The sequence below is a fragment of the Lactuca serriola genome, chromosome 9, assembly GCF_051521515.1.
Source record: "Lactuca serriola cultivar US96UC23 chromosome 9, Lser_US96UC23_V15, whole genome shotgun sequence".
In the NCBI taxonomy this organism is placed as follows: domain Eukaryota; kingdom Viridiplantae; phylum Streptophyta; class Magnoliopsida; order Asterales; family Asteraceae; genus Lactuca; species Lactuca serriola.
The window spans coordinates 76,235,093-76,254,607 of NC_136416.1; positions in this window are offsets into that span (position 1 = coordinate 76,235,093).

Here is a 19,515-nt window from a genome sequence, read left to right on the forward strand (position 1 = left end):
TCATTATTATGAACCTATAAACAAGATTGATCATTGATTTCAAGTTGTTATACTAATTGATCTACTTATGGGGATGATGTCTAGTCTGGATTTAGTGAGGTGTTTAAAGTGGGATTTCTAAACAGTATGCTTTGTATGCCAAACGGACTCTACCTCCAATATGATCTTACCTGGTTGTCCCTTATAAACTATAGATCAATAGAATTTGAATTAATGATGAGTCTAGACTAATATTAGTCGTAATAAATATTAGACTAAGACTTAGTGATATTGATACTAGGTTATGTCAAAGGAAAAGATAGTTGCTAGAAGCGAAGCGTTGTCCGAATTTCGGATCATTCCTTTCACAAGTGAGTGCATAGTTACTTTCATCTTACACATAGATATCAAGTATTTAATATAAATACATGCTATATGTGCTTATTATATGTGTTCCTAATATTTATGCTTGATGAATGATTTATACATGTTTTACTTGATTTAAACTATATATGTATTTTTATAACTATAAATATATTGGGTAAAGATGGATAGATGAAAGATGATATAAATGATGAGACATGAAAGATAATACAAATGATGAGAGATGAAAGATGAAGTAGATGATGAGAGGCCTTGACTTTAATAATGATGTCATATAGCTAGCAGAGTATAGATGACAACCACAGACTATTCTAGACAGTCCAGTGGAACGCTAGCAGGCTCGCAACCTGTGGGTGCTTTCGAACTAAGTGTTCACCAGATGTACTCTAAAAACCCATTGACATGTATTGTGGGTGGACTCCTTAAAATAATAGTGTCAATAGAGGAGATGAACCCTGGAAGCTATGGACTTAGTAACGATTAGATATATATTGGCAGCTATGGACTTTGTGCCTTATAGATGAACGCTGGCAGCTATGGACTTAGTGCCTATTAGATAAACACTGGCAGCTATGGACTTAGTGCCTAATGGATAACACTGGCAACTATGGACTTGGTGTCTGTTATATAAACCCTGGAAGCGATGGACTTCGTGCCTATTCCTTAGGACAAATCCTTAGGAATAAATGTTGAAGAATACCTACTGAAAAGTATTATGGAAGAATCTTTGAACTAGTATTGTCAACATAGATGATCCTTAGGGTAGATCCTTAAGAATAAAGAATATAATAGGGATGGGAAATTGGGTTAATTTATTGATGATTAAACATAATAATTATATTGTTGTCGGTTGAATACCCTATGTACTCACCAGGTTTCCCAACCTGACCCACTCAGTTTATTGTATCACAAGTAGTGAAATTGAAGATACATTATGTTGAAAGATTCAAAGAGTATTAGGCCACTAGTTTAATTATTATAAGGCTTGTAATATTTCGTTATGATTATGTTTCTATATTGAATTAATCTTCCCAATGTTTTAATATAAATAAAATACATTTCTTCGAAAATGATTTGATAATATCATTTTCATGTTTTTAGGAACAAATTCCGCAATATTATTCTTCAAAAATGATACTTTGATTTTTAAATACGCATAACCTACATTCTATCTAGTACGCTCACAGAACCTTCAGCATAACTGGTACGCCTCATCGGGCCTTTAGCCTATCTGGAACGTTGTTCGGGCCTTCGGCCTGACTGGTACGCCCTACTGGCCTTCAGTCTATCCAGGACGCCCTGGGTTTATTGTTCTTCAGCACAATGCAGGAACGCCTCAACCAAAACACACACAACATGTCAACATATACATATCCAAAACACATATAAGTCCAGCAAATCATAACAGCATATTGATATAACATTTCCGAGTTTGTTGACTGGCAGCACAAAGCAGTGCAGTCTCAACCACCAGCTAACCCCCATAGAATGTGTAACCATAAGTAACCAGAGGTGAGATAGCCACCCGGATAGATGGTCCTACCCTAGAGCCACAACCAAACAAGGAACAGGTAAGAGAGCCTAGACCAAGAGTTCTCAGGCTATCCTACATGACCACCGACAATCCTTAAGGGCACTCCATATATGATAACCATCAAGCACAGATAACATATAGTTCTACAGGTTATTACCACAAAGAAACATACTCAATACCAGGAGACAGATCAAACTGATCACTACAACGTAACAGCATACTCGATACCAGAACACAAATCTATCATATTACTATAGCATAACAACATACGATAACATCGATAATAATCCAAAGGGTCGGCCTTAGTACCTTCGACCTGTAAGTATAGTGAGGAAAACTCACCTCGCACTACCGAATCATACACACGATCCCTGGCTGCTGGCTGACAGATCCCCAACATCAAGACAACACCACATCAATAGTTGATCCCACGAATAATCTCTGACTGTAGATCCGCTAAAATCCACACACTATCATATACCAAAATGACAACCCATCAACGTCTCGCCCTTGACTCATACTATGAGTCCAAATTAGGGTAAAAGACCTTTTTACCCTTCCACAAGCTTGGCCCAAACTAGATGACCAAAGGCCCAAAATCCAAAAATAAACCTCTAAGGCCAGAATATGGCTCAATTTTCCAAATTTGTCCCAATTCCTTTCCTTGGCCTTCACCCAAGAAGGTCTAACAAGACAGAAAGCCAAACCATAAAATCCAGATGGCCTAACATGGCCCAAGACAATCCGAGCCCAAAACCAAAGCCCAAAATGACGAGGCCTAATACTGTTGCGTATGCGGGGCGTACTCCCGAGGTACGTTCAACGTACATGAGGTTGCGCAGAATCCACCATCGGGGTGGCTAATTGGGTACGCGGGGCATACACCTCCCTACGCGGGGCGTACCCTCGCAAATCCAATTTTCTTCATAAGTGTTTAATGGCTTCAACACTTATGTTCACACTTCAGATCCAAGGTCCAGAGGCATACTAGGGTCATAAAGTCACCAACTTTATGACCTTACAAGTCCTTAAAGCTCTTAATATGAGGTCTTAATTCGTTAAGACCCTTCTAGCAAAAGCATGAGACACTACTAGCCATTGGGACCTTATTTTTATGACCAAGGACACCTCCAAGGGTTTGAATGGATGACTCAAAACATCCAGAATATGCCATGCTCAAGATGGATCATTTGGGATCAGAAAGAAGCATAAAAAGACCTAAACATGATATCTATCAAATGAACCATAAAGGTATGAACTTTATAAATTTGGATGATGGAGAAAAGAGCCAAACTTCTAGACCCAATCCTTGCTTCAAGCTTCCAAGCTTCTTGATACACCTTTCCTTCCTCTAAAACACCAAGAACACACTTAGGGCTCAAAATCACACTCGGGGGGAGGAGGGGTAGGGTTTTGCAAGAATGGATCTAAGGATTTGGAGGCTGAAAATGTAGGGATAAATGACCATAAGGATGCTTAAATACCCCTCAAACCCTAAAACTTAGGGTTTCTTTCAGACATGAGTGCGCCCAGCGTACATATGTGTATGCCCAGTGTACTAGGGTACGCCCTAGTATGTTTAGCGTACTCACATGTACGCTTAGTGTACCAATCCTTCTCCCATAATTATGATCATGCCACTAGGGCTTCTTGCGACTACTTCCTTCCAAAACAAGGACCAAAATAACATAATTTAAAACCAAGATATCAATTTGAAAATACCTAAAAACCAGGGTGCTACAACTCTCCCACACTTAAATTCGATTTCATCCTCGAAATCACTCCTGGCTTGCCCAACATCCTGAGGTACACACCCACAATCTTGCACATACAACGACCTTCCTAAAGTACCCAAAACCAACAGAAAATTTCCAACCCAAAGAAGAAGAATCCATAATCCCATGCAGCAAAACCAACTTACTTTATCTGAAACCTGAAGTCTCGAACTCGTCTGACTCCCTGACAGACCGCCCACACTGGCCAATGCTAAATCCAAGACACTTATTCATCAACTATCCACTCAACTCTTAATGATAACAATTCCATTAACACAATGAGATACAAAATAATGACTTCCTTAAGTACTGGACCGATATACTGCAGCTATAAGCCTGAAACCTCATCACTTGCCCGACCTTCACAAAGGTAGAACCATCTTGGAGCACAGACACATAAGCTAAATGCTAAACCCTCCAGTCGATGCCTTGACTTACAAATCTCTTAACCCACATATCTCTAGATACATACCTTGCACAGATACACTCGCGATTCCCAATGCGAGTTTCCACCAAAAGCCCACTCAGAAATGGCGAATCATGATATCTTCTTGTAAACCCTTCCCTAAAACTGATGAGCATCCAATTATAAATCTACCCCCGGTCCCTAACTGGAGACACTACTAGAACATATAGAAAAGATCTTCAAACCATATCAACTACGAACTTCACCCAAAACCAAACCATATGATGAACCAAAATCTTAATAACCCTTAACTCTCTCAACTATTCCATTACCAACCACTGCTTCGACGAGCAAAGATGATTAAACCAAAATTTCCACGCTACATCTAACCCCTTATCGGCTCAGGTGTACCTCTACCTAGGCATCCACTGGAGACATCCAGAAAGAACTTGATGACTTGCGACTTTCCAACCAATTTCAAATCTTGAAAACCAAAACCCTAGCAACACCTTGCGAACAACCGGAGTTATAATGCATACATCCCACAAAGACTTCCTGATACTTGACTGATACTCCCTATAACCTTTATTGCTTCCCTTATCCAAACCACTTGATTTATGACTCGCCCGAATCCCATCAGCACGTCAAAAACAAAAGCACCAAGAAGAAATGAACAATCATGTTCACTATGGCCACAACCTATGAATGGAATGCTCCCCATTTCACATTGACCTTGTCGTTATCGCATCCTTCGCCCAACACTCCGGGCCTAAAGATACTAACCTCATTCCACTTCCTTAAAGGGACCTAATCAACTCCCTCACAATGCCAATTGAGCACAACAAGTTGCTGGAAAAACAAAACCTTATGAAAACATGGTTGCACACGACCCGGGAATAGGATAATGGTTGCACTCTTGGTCCAACTCGAAGGCTATAACTCAAACGGATCATGCACATAATTTGAACCGGGGGCTGCAATGCTATCTTGCCCAGCTCGTATGAATAACCACCATGCATATTATTAGGGAACCCATAATACCATCCAAAGAGAGAAGAAATACCATGGATAATCGAAATAATGCCCCAATCAATAAAAAAAAAACATCCCTATGATCAGTCGAAATAAGATCCCATACTCGTTTGAGACTAAACGGATTCCACCACTACACAAATAGCTCAAGAAAACTTCTGTGGTGATCCCGAAGGTTACCAAAACCTGAGTCTGCTATGAACCAAGTCCCCCCCTCCACCATCGAGGGTAAACATACCTAAAGACTAAAGGAACATAGACCATACAGGACTTGATGAAAAATTGGCCCGACCACTGAATTTCGGCTGAACCAAATAAAATTTCAAGAGAACCTTCGTTGAATGATGAACCCCATGACCAGTGGTCAAGGACACATTGACACTTAATCCAAAGAATCAAGACTCAAATGGAGCTGAACATAACCGCTTCTGGAAAAAAAATCCATCGATCAACATCTGCCCAACTACTCCGAAGACAGCAATCCAAAACAACGAACTAGCAAATCTCTCAACGGCTAAAATACTCAACCCGAGAATCCCAATTCTCCCCTACATAGGGCTTGAACTACCTCCCACTGGAATTGAAACTCAAAACATCTTAAGTAGGTACTAACCTTCCTAACTCTGGAAGTTACGAGCCTGCTCACTTGTAAGTCCCCAAAATTGCTTGTGTATCAATCAGATCCAATTGATGGTGCGGAATCCCAATCAATTGGATGATGTCAGATCAATATAGAAGAGAAGGATAAGAAGAAGATTAAGAATCTAATGATGTATTCAATATGAATGATGCTCCTTACAATAGATTCTCTCACACACATCTTCTCTGTAACTTTCTCTCTCTTGTCTAGCCTTCTTTCTACTTCTCTTTAACTGTACACTCACATGCACTCCTCTATTTATATGGGCCTCCAGCCATACACATGTGTACAGCCGCACACCCTGTGTACGGCCGTACACAGGGTGTGCAGCCGTACACACGTGTACGGTCGTACACACAAACCGCAAACACATACAACATTACATAAAAATATATTTTCCTAGAAAAGAAAAGTATAAACCATATTTTTGACCCAACAATCTCCCCCTTGGTTTATAACTTTCTTTTCTAATTGACCCAACAAGCTCCCCCTAAAAAGTAGCTGGCTTTTTCTTGTTAATCTTCATTTGGAGCTTGGCTTCAGCATTAATCTTTGATTTCTTCACAGCTTCAAGATGAACTTGATGAATCTTCATGAATGACTTCATCTCGAGCGGTTGGGCTTTTCTTCAAGATTTGACTCTGAACGCACATTGGGTGAGGAGGCTTGATGTACAGATTCTTGAAAGATAGCGCTTCAGCTTGAGAATCTACAGAGAGAACAGATCTTCTAGATCACTTCAGCAGGTACAAAGATAGCAGCAGATTGATTGAGGAGGCTTCAATGCAATCTGTGACATAATCTTCAAGTACAACTTCACCATGCTTCTGGGGTTGACAGATTGAATGTCGAAAGAATAATCTTCATTTCTTGCTCCTTCGAATGTGAATTCTTCGATGCTCACGAACGAGGCTTTGTCTCAGAAATCTTCAACACAAACTCCATGAGTCTTATCTACACCTGAAATCACTTTTCAAGACAAAACAAGACTAAAAGAAAACTTAGCACACAAATGAAAACAGAAACAAAAAATATTTTTGGATTTTTGATTTTTCTGAACAAGAAATAAAACTATTTTTGGATTTTTAAATTTTTCTGATTTTTCTTTGATTTTTTTTTATTTTTGAATTTTTCTGATTTTTTTTTTAATTTTTAGTTCTCCCCTAATATTTAAATTAGAAGAAACTACGACAAATTTAACAAAAATAAAAATGATATCTAACTTTAAGAGAGATTTGGGATCAAAGTTTTTAGACAGCCTTTATCCACTTATCGGTACCTTTCATATTCACATCTTTGTCTGGTCGATCGTCGCTATTGTTGTCCACTTAAACACGAAAAATTGTGACAAATTTAGGACATACTATTTATTACAAGACAGGTGAACTTAAGTTCCTAAAAATTATATATGATCCTAATTTCTTAGATACTATATCTGTAACGCCCCGTCTCTGGTATGTTGCTTCTGTGGCATTTATTTAGAAGTTTTATTGAGGGACTCGGCGAGTCTATGGCCTGACTCGTCGAGTAGGGTCGAGTTTTCGAGCACGTGTTAGTCGGCGACTCGGCGAGTCCATATTCAGGACTCGGCGAGTCTGCCTGCCAGGAAGAAACCCTAAATCCCCGGGTTGCTCACTATTTAAGCAATGTTATGTGCCCCAAACTCGCCTCCTTCACCCTCAGAGAGCTGTGAGAAAACCCTAATCCATCCCTTGATTGTTTTAAGTGTTTTGTGTGGATTTTGAAGGCTTGAAGAAGAAGAAGAAGAAAGGAACAAAGAGAAGAGGTGTAGAGCAAAGATCCAAGGGCAAAATCAGAGTTCATTGAGGTATTTCTCGGATTCCTTCTGTTTTATGCTTTAGACCTCCATTAGAACACTTCTAGGGCTATTTTGATGTATTTTCCAAACCTTATAGTTGTATGGATGCCTTAATAGGTCGAGATATCCCTAGATCTGTTCGTTTAGGAGTTGTAGAGCCCAGATCTATTGCCTTTTTGAAGATGCTTTGCATAAGAACCCTAGATCTAGCCTTTATTATGCTTTTTGAGCCTTATTATCTTCTTGGTCGCTTATGGGCACGTAAAGATAGAATCTTTACGTGCTAATCGAACTAAGGAAGCCCAGATCTATAAGTTTTAGACGTTGGATTCAAGCAGAATCGAGTTTAGAGTAGCTGCATGGATATGAATTGGCGAGTCGGAAGAACGACTCGGCGAGTCAAGTCGCGAATCCCGTTTTCCCCTTTTTGAGTGATGTCAAGTGGGAGCCTGTGAGTAGTAGAGTGGACTCAGTGAGTTGGAGGGCAGACTCAGTAATGGAGGGACTCGACGAGTTGTTCATACAACTCGGCGAGTCCAAGGAAATCTTCTTAGCTCAAGAACAACTCGTCGAGTTGTTCAAATGACTCAGCGAGTAGGATGCGTATTGTCTAAGTTCTTGGATTGAGAGGGTACTCGTCGAGTCGATGCCATACTCGACGAGTAGCCACGAGTAGGGTTGAGAAGTGAGACTAGAGACTCGGTGAGTTGGCGGCCCAACTCGGCGAGTCAGGTCAACAGTAGGTTGACTTTGACCGGGAGGGTTGACTTTGACTAGGGGTAAAAGAGTCATTTTACCCAATGCAGTGATTAGCATCTGATTGAGTGTGTTTATGGATTGTAGCCGGGGAGATACCGGAGCTGCAGCAGTTAGCTTCCAGGGCCATACACACAGCAGCCTGTTCACGAGGTGAGTTTCCCTTCAGTAGGAACGGGTCTAAGGCCACAATGTCGGCCCGTTCAGTTAGCCGTAGTTTCTGGACTTCGGTCTAATGCAGTAGCTAGTATGTTTGACGCCTCCGTGGCTCAGACAGGATTTATGTGTTTATGCTAGTTGATATGTTTATGCTATGTTCAATCAGTTTTGGACTTCGGTCTGATGTAGGGGACGGAGGTCCCAGTCAGCTTCGGACTTCGGTTCAATGTAGGGGACGAAGGTCCCAGTCAGCTTCGTACTTCGGTCCGATGTAGGGGACGGAGGTCCCAGTCAGCTTCGGACTTCGGTCCGATGTAGGGGCAAGTCCCCAGTTAGCCCGTACTTTGGTCCGATGCAGTGGGCAAGGCCCAGTATGTGCTTTATATGTTATTGTGTGGTATGTGGTAGTTTGGGGGAGCTCACTAAGCTTCGTGCTTACAGTTTCAGTTTTGGTTTCAGTTACTTCCGCAAGAAAAGGGAAGAGCTCGGGATGATGGCATCGCACACACCACAGCTTCAGTTTTGTCCTGGGAGTTGATTCAGTTTTCTTGATATGTTTGGATACAGTTGTGACATAGTTTTTCTCACAGTATTTTATTATGGTTTTTGAAACACACAGCATATGGTTTTATTATGTGATACTCAGTCTCGTGGGTTTTGTTATAATAAAAATCGAAATTTTTGGGTGGTATTTTTGGGTTGTTACAAGTTGGTATCATAGCCCTGGTTTGAGGGATTCGGATACACCTCCGGGTGCATCTGAACTCAAACTAAAGGAAAGATAAAAAGATTTTCAAAAAGAAAAATGTTTTCGAATGAAATCTTGTAAAGCACTTAGAAAGAAAATAATTTTTAAACAAGATAAGGGTGTGGTGCATGCGATCAGCCGAGCTCAATTAAGTACTCCCAAATTACCCATACAAGTTTATTTTTATGATTAATTGTTCTAGTTTCAGTAGAACAGCATGCTAGTATAGGACTAAGGATCTAGGAGGATGCCTTATGTGCCTGCTATATGTGTTACAGCTTTATGAGAATTGCATGCTAGTATTGAGTAGACAGCAGTAGGATAGCCTGTTTAGGTTATGCCTGGTAGCGCGAGCTTAGCATTGTATGCTAGTGCAGTTTCTTGTTATGAGAATAGTTTTGCCTGAGTATGTTTCCTTTATCCGAATGCTGCTTGCTTTGTGCTTTGAGGGACTCTGAGTGATGGGAGTTAGCCATTAGGTGAATACATCACATCACATGTGAGCAGGATTGAATAATCTCAGAGTGCTGGATTTGGCCCTATTGCGCAGCTCTTGTCTGAGTCCAACCGTTGTAGGGACGAGTCTTTTACTCGAAGGATTATCCAAGCCTCATTGCATGTGATAGTATTCAGGTGGTGGCTAATTAGCATTACAAGGAGGCCTTCAGCAGCTGAGGACTGGTTTGAGTGGAGTCAGAGATTTCCCTAGGGCAAGCCTAGGATGAGAGTAGCAGAGATCAGTAGTAGTAGAAGTGACTTGGTGGAGTCAAGGTAGTTCTTGAGGAAAGTACGGAAGATGTGGAAGGTAGTATGGACCCGTACTACTGAAAGCAGAGGATCCGTACTCGAATCAAGGAAGGACGAGACAAGACCAGGAAGCTAGTAGTAGTATCAATGATCCCTTGAGATATTTCAGTTTTCTGATGTTGCTATGATGTGTTTCAGAATGGTGGTTTTGCGTTCGAGACCAACAGCCGGCAATGGAGGTGCCGGGGAGGGATCAGGATCAGGCTCGGGGAACGAGCGCATGGATGAGCAGACCAGAGAGTTTCTTTCTTCAGAGATTACTCGTATCATTTTAGAGCAGACTCCTGTGATCTTCGATTCGATCAAGGAGGGTATCCTAGAGCTGATGGATGAGAGATTGCGCACCTTCCGTGCCGAGGTGGCGGCCATGATGGGGTCGCGTACAATTACATTCAGGGAGTTCAGGGCATGTGGAGCTCCAGACTATCACGGGGCGCGGGACCCCATAGCGAGTACTAGATGGTTGGCGGATGTGGCCAACGCGTTCCGCACTAGCAGGTGTCCCGAGGGGGACAAGGTCAGATTGGCGTCCTGTCTTCTGAAAGACAGGGCACGGGATTGGTGGGAGGAGGTCGGACATACCATTGGAGATGATGCAGCGTTGGATGCCATGACCTGGGTTGATTTCTCTACCAGGTTCAGGGTGGAGTTTGCACCAGTCATTGAGGTGTAGCAGTTAGCCAGAGAGTTTCAGGACCTCACCCAGACTACAGAGACCGTGGCGGAGATCACCGCCAAGTTCAGGGAGAGGGCTCTTCTTGTTCCTCAGTATGCAGCCGATGAGGAGATGAAGAAGGCCCGCTATCATGAGATGTTGCGGAGCGATATTCGCCAGTTTGTGAGCCGGTCCAGCTGTAAAACGTTGGACGACATGATTTCTAGGGCTCGAGAGAGGGAGATTGATCTCGAGATGGAGAAGAAGAGGAAACCGGAGGCGGTTTCGGGTTCAGGAGGTTCGGGCAAAAAGCCCAAGGTTTCAGATCACAGATCTAGGATTCAGCCGAGCCACAGTCGATGTGGCAGGTGTGGGAAGATGCACGATGGGGTGTGCAAGGCAGGGAGTTCCGGCTGCTTCAAGTGCGGTCGGACTGGGCATTTGAGCAGGGATTGTACGACCCCTGCTACTGCCGTTGCAGCATCAGATCTGATTTGCTTTTAGTGCAATCAGAGGGGACATAAAAAGTCCCAGTGTCCGAGTTTAGATGCAGTAGGTAAGGTGGCTGCACCTACCCCTGCTACTTTGAGGATTACAGATGGCCGGCAGGGCCGAGCCGAGGCGCCAGTGGCGAAGAGTAGGGCGTTTCAGATGACAACAGAGGAGGCGCGAGCGACTCCTGATGTGGTGACGGGTATGTATCTTCCCTTCATCTCTAAATTATTATTGATTGATTATTGCTTATGATTGTATGTCTTATATAGGGTCGTTCTCTGTGAACGGCATTTCTGTTATGGTATTATTCGATTCGGGGCTACCCGATCATTCGTATCGCTTGCGCTTAGCAAGAGATTTAGCAGAGCTCCAGGGGAGCTGGATTGTCCACTAGAGGTTGAGATAGCAGATGACAGGACCGTGAGGGTCGCCAGATTGCATAGAGGGTGTTCTCTTTAGTTGTTTGACGAGCAGTTTTCGGTGGACCTGGTTCCTATTCCCCTGCGAGGGAATAAGGTTATTGTAGGCATGGATTGGCTAAGCCCCAATGGGGCGGTGATTGATTGTGAGCTTCAGCTAGTGAGGGTTCGCACTCCTAGTGGGGGAGAGTTAGTGATTCAGGGCGAGAGGCCACAGCGCGGACCGACCTTTTGTTCCGCTGCAAGGGCGAGGCGCTATTTTCAGCAGGGTTGCGCTGGTTATGTAGCTTATGTCTTGGATGCCCGGGAGAAGGGCAAGACGGCAGTTGATGATGTTCCGATAGTGCGAGACTTCCCGGATGTATTTCCCGAGGATTTACCGGGAATACCTCCTGAGAGGCAGGTTGAGTTTAGGATCGACCTAATTCCTGGTGCGGCTCTGATAGCCAAGGCACCATATTGCCTAGCTCCCTCTGAGATGCAGGAGTTGTCTACGCAGCTGCAGGAGCTGCTAAACAAGGGTTTCATTCGGCCGAGCAGTTCGCCTTGGGGAGCGTCGATCCTGTTTGTGAGGAAGAAGGATGGGTCGCATCGTATGTGTATAGATTACCCGGAGTTGAATAAGGTAACGGTGAAGAACCGTTACCCACTTTTGAGGATAGATGATTTGTTTGACCAGCTTCAGGGAGCGTCTTGGTTCTCCAAGATCGATCTACGCTCCGGGTATCATCAGATGCGGGTTAGGGATGAGGATGTGCAGAAGACTGCTTTCAGGACCAGGTATGGTCATTATGAGTTTGTGGTGATGCCATTTGGGCTCACCAATGCCCCAGCCGCGTTCATGGATCTCATGAATCGCGTGTGCAGGCCGATGCTGGATCGGTCAGTGATAGTATTCATAGATGATATCTTGGTATATTCCAAGACGTAGGAGCAGCATAAGGAGCACCTGAGGGAGGTGCTGGAAGTTTTGAGGAGGGAGAGACTTTTCGCAAAGTTCTCCAAGTGTGAGTTCTGGTTGCGCGAGGTGCAGTTCCTTGGTCACCTCGTCAACCAGAAGGGTATTTTGGTGGATCCGGCCAAGATAGAGGCTGTGATGCAGTGGGAGGTCCCGAAGTCTCCATCTGAGATTCGGAGCTTCCTAGGGTTGGCAGGGTATTACCGGAGGTTCATTCAGGATTTCTCCAAGATAGCAGTGCCGCTCACCCGACTGACCAAGAAGTCGGTAGTTTTTCGTTGGGGGCCTGAGCAGCAGGCAGCGTTCGAGACTCTCAGGCAGAGATTGTGCGAAGCTCCGATCCTTACCTTGCCAGAAGGAGTAGAGGACTTCGTAGTCTACTGTGATGCCTCAATCACAGGTATGGGAGCAGTGTTGATGCAGCAAGGCCATGTGATAGCTTACGCCTCGAGGCAGTTGAAGCCTCACGAGGCTAACTATCCTACCCATGATTTAGAGCTGGGGGTGGTTGTGTTTGCCCTCAAGATTTGGAGGCATTATCTTTATGGGGTCCGTTGTACTATCTACACGGATCACAAGAGTTTGAGGTACCTTATGGATCAGCCGAGTCTGAACATGAGGCAGAGGAGGTGGTTGGATGTGCTGAAGGATTATGATTGTGAGATCCTTTACCATCCAGGGAAGGCCAACGTGGTGGCCGACGCCCTAAGCCGCAAAGTGTCGGCAGCCCCTATCAGAGATTTTTGTTTGAGGATGACAGTGATTACTCCGTTGTTAGAGCGGATCAAGGAGGCTCAGGGTGAGGGCCTCCAGGAGGAGAGGCAAAAGTGTGAAAGGATAGTGGGCCGAGTAGCTTCGTTTGATTATGACAGTCGGGGATTGCTGACACCTCATGGGAGAGTGTAGGTACCGTACTGGGGTGGGGTACGGCAGGTGTTGATGGATGAGGCTCATAAGTCTCAATTTTCTATCCACCCAGGGGCGAAGAAGATGTATAGAGATCTTCGACCCGATTATTGGTGGCCCTGCATGAAGCGGGATGTCGCTTGGTATGTTGAGAGATGTCTGACCTGCAGGAAGGTCAAGGCGGAGCACCAGAGGCCTCATGGCAAGATGCAGCCGTTAGTCATTCCCGTGTGGAAATGGGAGGACATCACCATGGATTTTATCACCAAGCTTCCCAGGACCGCACGAGGAGTAGATTCGATATGGGTCGTAGTGGATCGGTTGACGAAGAGTGCTCATTTTATCCCGATTCAGGAGAGTATATCGGCAGAAAAGTTATCTGATATCTATGTGCGTGAGATCGTGGCACGTCATGGAGTGCCGGTATCGGTGGTGTCAGACCGAGATGTCTGTTTTACATCCAGATTCTGGAAGCGGTTTCATGACGAGATGGGTACTCGTCTCCATTTCAGCACTGCTTTCCACCTTCAGACGGACGGGCAGAGCGAGAGGACGATTCAGACTCTCGAGGACATGCTCAGGACATGTGTTCTAGACTTCGATGGCAGTTGGGATACATATCTTTCGTTAGCGGAATTTTCGAATAACAACAGTTATCATGCGATCATTGATCGACCTCCCTTTGAGATGCTTTATGGGAGGAAGTGTAGGACCCGGATTTGTTGGGGCGAGGTCGGTCAGCGAGTCGTTGTGAGCACAGAGATGGTGCTCAAGATGACCGAGTTGATTCAGCAGGTCCGTAGTAGACTGCAGACTGCACAAAGTCGGCAGAAGAGCTACGCCGACAGGAGGCGTTCAGACTTGGAGTTCCGGGTGGGCGATATGGTCCTTCTGAAGGTCTCACCCTGGAAGGGTGTCATCAGGTTTCGGAAGAGGGGCAAGCTGGGCCCAAGGTTCATTGGTCCTTTCAGGGTTTTGGCCCGAGTGGGTCGGGTTGCTTATCGGTTGGATCTTCCTGTAGAACTTAGCCAGATCCACAACACTTTCCATGTGTCTCAGTTGAGGAAGTGTTTGGTGGATGAGTCAGCAGTTGTTCCCTTAGAGGATATTCAGGTTGATAGCAGCCTGAATTATATTGAGATGCCGGTCGCGATTCTGGACCGGAAGACAAAGACCTTAAGGAACAAGACAATTCAGTTAGTGAAGGTGCAGTGGCAGCACCCGAAGGGGTCTGAGTGGACGTGGGAGGCTGAGGAAGAAATGACAGAGCACTACCCGGAGTTATTTGCAGATTCAGCCGTAGCAGACTTCAAGGACGAAGTCTGAGACAAGTGGGGGAGAATTGTAACGCCCCGTCTCTGGTATGTTGCTTTTGTGGCATTTATTTAGAAGTTTTATTGAGGGACTCGGCGAGTCTATGGCCTGACTCGTCGAGTAGGGTCGAGTTTTCGAGCACGTGTTAGTCGGCGACTCGGCGAGTCCATATTCGGGACTCGGCGAGTCTGCCTGCCAGGAAGAAACCCTAAATCCCCGGGTTGCTCACTATTTAAGCAATGTTATGTGCCCCAAACTCGCCTCCTTCACCCTCAGACAGCTGTGAGAAAACCCTAATCCATCCCTTGATTGTTTTAAGTGTTTTGTGTGGATTTTGAAGGCTTGAAGAAGAAGAAGAAGAAAGGAACAAAGAGAAGAGGTGTAGAGCAAAGATCCAAGGGCAAAATCAGAGTTCATTGAGGTATTTCTCGGATTCCTTCTGTTTTATGCTTTAGACCTCCATTAGAACACTTCTAGGGCTAGTTTGATGTATTTTCCAAACCTTATAGTTGTATGGATGCCTTAATAGGTCGAGATATCCCTAGATCTATTCATTTAGGAGTTGTAGTGCCCAGATCTATTTCCTTTTTGAAGATGCTTTGCATAAGAACCCTAGATCTAGCCTTTATTATGCTTTTTGAGCCTTATTATCTTCTTGGTCGCTTATGGGCACGTAAAGATAGAATCTTTACGTGCTAATCGAACTAAGGAAGCCCATATCTATAAGTTTTAGACGCTGTATTCAAGCAGAATCGAGTTTAGAGTAGCTGCATGGATATGACTCGGCGAGTCGGAAGAACGACTCGGCGAGTCAAGTCGCGAGTCCCGTTTTTCCCCTTTTTGAGTGATGTCGAGTGGGAGCCTGTGAGTAGTAGAGTGGACTTAGTGAGTTGGAGGACAGACTCAGTAATGAAGGGACTCGACGAGTTGTTCATACAACTCAATGAGTCCAAGGCAATCTTCTTAGCTCAAGAACAACTCGTCAAGTTGTTCATATGACTCGGCGAGTAGGATGCAGATTGTCTAAGTTTATGGATCGAGAGGGTACTCGTCGAGTCAATGCCATACTCGACGAGTAGCCACGAGTAGGGTTGAGAAGTGAGACTAGAGACTCGGCGAGTTGGCGGCCCAACTCGGTGAGTCAGGTTACCTTTAGGTTGACTTTGACCGGGAGGGTTGACTTTGACTAGGGATAAAAGAGTCATTTTACCCAATGCAGTGATTAGCATCTGATTGTGTGTGTTTATGGATTGTAGCCGGGGAGATACCGGAGCTGCAGCAGTTAGCTTCCAGAGCCATACACACAGCAGCCTGTTCACGAGGTGAGTTTCCCTTCAGTAGGAACGGTTCTAAGGCCACAATGCCGGCCCGTTCAGTTGGCCGTAGTTTCTGGACTTCGGTCTAATGCAGTAGCTAGTATGTTTGGCGCCTCCGTGGCTCAGACAGGATTTATGTGTTTATGCTAGTTGATATGTTTATGCTATGTTCAGTCAGCTTCGGACTTCGGTCCGATGTAGGGGACAGAGGTCCCAGTCAGCTTCGGACTTCGGTCCGATGTAGGGGACGGAGGTCCCAGTCAGCTTCGGACTTCGGTCCAATGTAGGGGACGGAGGTCCCAGTCAGCTTCGGACTTCGGTTCGATGTAGGGGACGAAGGTCCCAGTCAGCTTCCGACTTCGGTCCGATGTAGGGGACGGAGGTCCCAGTCAGCTTCGGACTTCGGTCCGATGTAGGGGGCAAGGCCCCAGTTAGCCCGAACTTCGGTCCGATGCAGTGGGCAAGGCCCAGTATGTGCTTTATATGTTATTGTGTGGTATGTGGTAGTTTGGGGGAGCTCACTAAGCTTCGTGCTTACAGTTTCAATTTTGGTTTTAGGTACTTCCGCAAGCAAAGGGAAGAGCTCGGGATGATGGCACCGCACACACCACAGCTTCAGTTTTGTCATGGGAGTTGATTTAGTTTTCTTGATATGTTTGGATACAGTTGTGACACAGTTTTTCTCACAGTATTTTATTATGGTTTTTGAAACACGCAGCATATGGTTTTATTATGTGATACTCAGTCTCGTGGGTTTTGTTATAATAAAAATCGAAATTTTTGGGTGGTATTTTTGGGTTGTTACAATATCTTAAGGACCATTCATCTAACGACGACCAGGGATATTGTTATCCACCTAAATTGAGCAGTGTGATCTATAGACAATCTGTATGTGTTCAATTTTAAGTGTACTAGAACGTGTTTCCCGCTTCCTGATATGCCCCAACCATCAAGAACTTCCAGAGTACTCCTTACACCGGGTGAGCAGACAACCATTCAGAGAGAAGATAGATTCAAAATTCTATTACTTATTACTTCAGAGGGGTTGAAAAGTAGAAGGTTTCATATGCTGTGTACCAGGTCGGATTAGAAGTCACGCAAAGGAGACAACATATGGCTAACAGATAAGAAGTTTTTTGCATATATAACATGCAGAGAAATAGAGTTGCATATGTTGTGTACTAGGTCGGATTGGAATTCACGCAAAGGAGACAACATATGACTAACAAACAGAAAGAAAGAAAATGATATTCTACAGACCTAATTTATTGGAATTTACCAGTTGCCCCATCCAACCGGAATTGAGGACAAAATACGCACATCGAGGAAAAGTTAAACCACAGTTCCTAGTATGGGTTCAATTAATGTGACGAGTAGATTCCCATATATATCTCCCTGTTCAACCTATCCGAGCGTCGTATTGTCAGGCTGAACGGATCTAAATAGGTCAAGATTTGTCAAGTCTATAAATTTCCTAAGTTCAACTCTCCCTAGTCAAGTCCATTTAAAAAAATTTTGTGCCTACCGACACATCAAACCAGAGCATAGACCCTTCAACTTCGGGTACGTTACGCAGACTCAGGTTGCCTGTTATCACTTTATCATATCACTTCCCAAAACATATCCCTCAAGCAACACATTTCATAACCAACAATTTTTTTTGATTATCTGATTTTCTAATGTTTTTGGATTTTTAAAATTTTCTAATTTTTATTTTGTTTTTATTTCTCCCCCTAAATTTGTGCATAAGAGAGAAACGAAAGTAAATGCGCAAATTTAAACTATCCTAAAACAAAAATTAGTCTTTAAAGCGAACCAGGTTAAGAAAAACTCAGGAGTATAGAGAATAAAACGCAAACCGTAAGTCACCGATTGAATTTGCATCCAGAAGGTCTGAGAACAGCACGCGTAAACTCAGAACAGATTCGAAAATTCTTCATGTCGTTAAGCACAAACCCCATTTGTGATCTCTTCCTTTCTTCCTTTCCTGCCAAGGACACATACTCTCAAATAATGTTCTGAGTATTGTACAGTTGAGAGCTGTCTCCTATCATGTGCCTGGAACAGCTACTACCAACAAACCGAAGTCTGATGATATGCCTCCATAGATGCTCCGACACAGAGCGAGATTAGTTGGTCTTTGGAACCCAGTCCATTTTGAAACTGGGTCGACCTTTGTCATCGACACACGATACTTTCTCCCATGACATGTCCAGTTTATCACAAATAGAAGACATAGAAATATTAGAATCGTTAGTTGATTTGGGAGATTGAGCCTTTGGAACCCATTTGTAGTTGGGTTTAACCCATTTCTTTTTCGATCCGATGGGTGGCTCAGTACTTGCTTTTGAACTTGATGTCGGCCGTTGAGATGATTTTGATTTTGGCTTCACGGGAGCATCTCTTGGATTGGGCTTCTTGGTCGACATTCCCTTCCTGCCCTTGGGATTTGAATTCTTGGCCTTCTTGGCATTCCAGTCGTCAATGTTTGATCGTGATCTCGAGGGGTATCTTTTGGAGTATCTCCCTCTTGGTGCGTTCTGCCAGCCTTGTGCATAATAAGGAACGTATGCGCGATTTGGAAAATTTTGGGCAATATGACCAGGTGTTCCACAGTGAAAACAAGTCTTTTTCTTCACTGGGAAATTGTTTCTTCCTGCCCCTGGTGGTGTGTCCTTGCCTCATTTCTGATTGTTCCCACACGCATAGTTGCAACAGGTCGGCTGTTTCACTTGACTTTGTGGCCTGTACTTCTCAACAGGAGGTTGATCAGAAGCAACTGAGTTCGAAGCAACAGATTCAGAGTTCAAGGAGATGTTGGTTTGGTCAATGGTGTTCTCCTTGTTCTCATCCTCTGCTACTTTACCTGCACATGAAGTAGAAGCATTAGTATCGTTCAGCTCAGCACCCTCAGTTGGCCCTGATTGTTCAGTCTTAACTGAATTTGGAGCAGGGGTTTAGCCATACTGAGCAGGCATTTCTTCCTCATTGGTCTCAAAGGGTGGGTTATAATTGTGATTAAAATGAGGTGGCACAATGTGATACCCTAGACCCTTGGTTTGATTATCTTTAAAACTCAATTGATTTTCTACTAAGGACTCGACTGTCTTACTTGATCCAGTATAATTTTTGAAACTAACATTTGTTTTTCCACACTTTATTTTCAAAGCATCAAGTTCTTCAGTTACAGCAGCAAGTTTACGTTTAATGAGATCATAATTTTCACACTTGTTGCTGTACTCTTCTTGTAATATCCTAAAGTCCTTAGTTTTGGCCTCTAATTGGGCTTTTAAAGGTTTCTGATCTTTCCTTAGAGTATAGTCTTCGTATTTGAGGTCCTCATTTTCTCTTTTTAATAAATCAATTTGTTCGCAAAGAAATTTAATCGTAGCTTTACAAGATGGAGTACATGA